The 3,132-nt window shown below is 38.4% G+C and overlaps 1 protein-coding gene across 3 annotated transcripts in view; it reads left to right on the top strand.

Annotated features, from left to right (window-relative positions):
- Timeless (timeless circadian regulator) overlaps positions 1-3,132 on the top strand; it is a 24,228-nt gene that overhangs the window by 6,099 nt on the left and 14,997 nt on the right. The gene's annotated exons all lie outside the window — the stretch shown is intronic.

The raw sequence follows: 3,132 nt of genomic DNA on the forward strand, positions 1-3,132 counted from the left end.
TTTTTTTTTTTTTTTTTTTTTTTTTTTTTTTTTTTTTTTTTTTGATACCTGGGATTGAAGCCGGAGGTGTTTAACCACTGAGCTCTTTTACTTTTTGAGATAGGGCCTTGCTAAATTGCTGAGGCTGGCTGAATTCAGAATCCTCCCTTCTCAGTCTTCTGAGCTACTGGGATTACAGGTGTGCGCCGGGCGAGTGATTTGTTCTTAAAGTGTCTTGATGAAGACTACCAGCAGTTGTGGATGGGGAGTAGTGTGAACTGCACTGTTTTACATGACCATATTTAAAATTTATGAGGGTGGGTATTTTTATAGTTTTTTCATTTTACTGAGAAGGAAAGTAAGGTTTGGGTTAAGTCAGAAATGCTAACTGCCTTCCCAAGCGTATTAATTCTCAGTGAGTGCTTGGAACAGGGTTGGTTTGGGACAGAGTGCTTTGTTTTATTTTGTTTTCAAAAAGTAAGTTAATTTTCTTGGGGCTGGGGTTGTGGCTCAGTGGTAGAGCACTCGCCTGGCATGTGGGAGGCCCTGGGTTCTATCCTTAGCATCACATAAAAAAATAAAATAAACATATTGTGTGCAACTACAACTAAAAAATAAATATTTAAAAAAGTAATTTAATTTTCTCTTTGAATTGTAAATGTATTTAATATTTATCCGTTTTTCCTTTTATTTTTTGCATTCTGAGGCCTATAACTATTAATTTCAGATCAATAATGCTTTATCTGAATTGCTTGATACTTAGTTGAGTGGGGAAAGTAACTAACATTTTTTTAAATATCCAGATCCATTGGGTCTAAGGTGTTTGATAAAGTTCCCATCTCATCTATGATGAAATATGAAAGTAAAGACAATATAAATGAGGTTTTTCATAAAGTCAAATTAATTAAATTCAAAGGGCTTGAATTTATCCTGAGACTTTGTCCTTAGCTTTTTGGTATTAAAACACTGAAAACAGAATAATTGTGTGGAGAGTTGTTTATAATAGCTATATTGAAATATAATTAGCATACTATAAAATTTATTTATTTATTTAGTTGTAGATGGAAAGAATACCTTTGTTTTATTTATTTAGTTTCTTATGTGGTGCTGAAAATCAAACTCGGTTCCTCACACATGCTAGGCAAGTGCTCACTACTGAGCTACAACCACAGCCCTAAAATTCATTGTTTTAACCTTGTTTTTAATATATTCATAGTTGTACAATCTTTACTATTTAACATCAGAACATTTTCATCATGCCTAAAACAAACCCTATGCTTATTAGTAGTTATTCTTCATTCCCTTTTGTCCCTGGCAACCAATAATCTATTTCTATTTTTATAGTTTTTCTCATTCTGGACATTAATATAAATGGATTCATATAAAATGTAACCTTTTGGGGGCTGGGGTTGTGGTTCAGTGGTAGAGTGGGAGGCCCTGGGTTTGATCCTCAGCACCACATAAAAATAAAATAAAGATATTGTGTCTATCTACAACTAAAAAATAAAAATAAATTTAAAAAAAGATTTAAGTCTGCACTTAAAAAAAACAACGTAACCTTTTGTGTTTGACTCTTTTTTTTTTTTTTTTGGTACCAGGAATTGAACCAAGGGGCATTCGACTACTGAGCCATATACCCAACCCTATTTTGTATTTTACTTAGAGACAGGGTCTTACTGAGTTGCTTAGTGCCTCACTTTTGCTGAGGGTGGCTTTGAACTCTTGATCCTCCTGCCTCAGCCTCCTGAGCTGCTGGGATTACAGGTGTGTGCCACTGCGCCTGGCATTTCCAGCCCTTTTCATTTTGAGATAGGGTTTCATTGAGTTTATTCGGGCCTTGCTAAGTTGCTGAAGCTGGCTTTGAACCTGAGATCCTGCTGCCTCAGCCTCCTGAACCACTGGAATTATAGATGTGCATTACTGCACCCATTGGAGGAGTGACATTTGAGCTGGATCTCAAGGGTCACATAGGCTCATAACTTTTGGAGATAAGGAAGAAAGGAGAAGAGACCTCCAGGATAGGGAATAAGCCCTGAGCAGGATTGTATGTCTTGGAACATGTATGTTTGTGGCGTTCCTGATAGCTAGAGGAGACAATGAAGCCATGGATCTGAGTAGAATTGTTTTGGCTGGGTATGTGTGATATTGGTATAATGTCAATAGTCAGATTATTCATAATTCAGGAGAGGAAGGTGAAGCCAGACAGATTGAGTGAGTAGCAAGAGAATGCTGGGTACAATAACATACACCCATAATTCCAGTGACTCGGGAGGCAGAGGCCCAAGGATTGCAATTTAGAGACCAGCCTCAGCAATTTAGTGAGGCCCTAAGCAACTTAGTGAGACCCTGTCTCAAAGTAAAAAAATTAAAAAGGGCTGGAGATACAGCTCAGTGTTAAAGTACCCTTGGCTTCAATCCCCAGTACAAAAGAGAGAACAAACTTACTTTTCCTTCTGAGAAGGAAGGGAGGAAGGGAGGGAGGGAGGAAGGAAGGAAGGAAAGAAAGGGTATGAACCCCTAAGTTTTCTGTCAGTTGCTAATTTTTTAAATACTATTTGTACCAGGGAGGACTAAAACTCCTGTTGAAAGCTCTTTTATCCCAGTTCTAAAGAATGGCCCAAATTGGGAGCCCCTGGCTTGGGAGCTTTACAATAGGTCCTCTGACCCATTTCTTGTACTTTGCCTATTACACTCAGAACTGCAGGGGATTAGAACCAGAAGTCCTAGCTTTCTTATATACCCTCTTGCTTTCTATCTGCCAAGACTGCTTTGTCCCTATGTCCTTTTTTTTCCTCCCAGAAATGGTGGTTGTTACCACCTCTGTTGTTTTTGCCTTTCAGGTAAAGTGATATATGGGAAGCAGAGGTTTGAGTGCTCTGCTGGGGCTGTATTTTGCAAATATTGAATCCTTATTTAGAATTGGTCTACAATGGAGGAACCAAGATAAAGAGGGAGGGTAGTGGGCTGCGGCTATAGGTCTCAGTTGATAGAGTGCTTGCCTCACATGCACAAAGCTTTGGGTTCAATCCCCAGCACCGCAAAAAAAAAAAAAAAAAAAAGGGTAAAACGGCAAGGGAGGGTGCTGGGAGGGACTGTGTAAAACAAAGCCCAAGAACATGGCTTTGTCTCATGTTGTTAGAAGACTATCATTTC

This window comes from Marmota marmota, unplaced genomic scaffold (assembly GCF_001458135.2).
Source record: "Marmota marmota marmota unplaced genomic scaffold, marMar, whole genome shotgun sequence".
NCBI classification, from domain to species: domain Eukaryota; kingdom Metazoa; phylum Chordata; class Mammalia; order Rodentia; family Sciuridae; genus Marmota; species Marmota marmota.